The sequence below is a fragment of the Aquila chrysaetos genome, chromosome 8 (assembly GCF_900496995.4).
Source record: "Aquila chrysaetos chrysaetos chromosome 8, bAquChr1.4, whole genome shotgun sequence".
In the NCBI taxonomy this organism is placed as follows: domain Eukaryota; kingdom Metazoa; phylum Chordata; class Aves; order Accipitriformes; family Accipitridae; genus Aquila; species Aquila chrysaetos.
In genome coordinates this window covers 14,776,442-14,777,307 of record NC_044011.1, presented here as the reverse complement: position 1 = coordinate 14,777,307, position 866 = coordinate 14,776,442, and the positions used below count along the sequence as shown (strand labels likewise).

At 43.2% G+C, this 866-nt stretch overlaps 1 long non-coding RNA gene across 1 annotated transcript; it reads right to left on the bottom strand.

Annotated features, from left to right (window-relative positions):
• Window positions 1–236: 236 nt before the first annotated feature.
• Window positions 237–866, bottom strand: LOC115344243. Its single transcript, XR_003924485.2, has 2 exons — window positions 716–866; window positions 237–383 (listed from the first exon to the last, which is right to left on the bottom strand). It is a non-coding gene; the product is annotated as an uncharacterized LOC115344243 (long non-coding RNA).

The following is an 866-nucleotide window of genomic DNA, read 5'->3' as shown; positions in this document are numbered from 1 at the left end:
GTATCTCTCCCATGAAACTTCCTTTCTCTTCCCTTCCCTGTGAAACCCTCCATAACTAGCTCCTTCCCGAGTCTGCCTCTTTTCCCTTGTGACTTTGAGTCGGACCATTCCTTCCACTCCCACTTGTCTCTAGTGGAAAGAGCACTGGGAGCAGAGAGATGTGTCACCCTTTGCTCCAGCCCAGAGCAGCCAGGAACACTTGTTATAAAGAAGGTCATTTTTTACTCTGGCCTGAATTGCTCCAAATTGCCAGATTTTTATTTATGGATATAGGCAAATTATGGGTTTTCCATTAGTCTTGTTCTTAGGAAGGACTGAACCATTTTGGCTTGAATTTTCAAATGAATAAATTCTGTCAGCTGGCATGGAAGACTTCACTCCTCCTGTAAATAAAAGCAAAGCATCACATTACATTACCGGCAATGATACTAGTGCTACAGACACATATATAAACTAAACTCCCAAACCAGTCAAGAATTTCTTAGGAAAACCACAGAGGGAATATTTTTTGAGAAATACAATCTCTTCTTTGACTTTCGGGCCAGGAAGCCGCTATAAAGAACTATATTAGAAGTATTTGAAAGCACACTGCTTAAGAATAAAAAAAGCTGTTATAAAAAACAGTTATCCTAACTGGGGGGATTTTGGATCTCTGTCACTTGCTGGCGCAGGCACTGCCGTTCGTCGAGCTTCATGAGAGTGAAGGGAAGCTTACCTACTTCCATTTGAAAACCAGCTGGGCAGCAGTCCTCAGGCACTTCATCAGCCCTTCCTCCTGCTCCAGCTTCCCTTTTTACCTCTACATCACGGGCAGAATTCCAAGGGCAACTAGCTCCTCTTGTTTCTATCCTGAAGCTCATCCACAA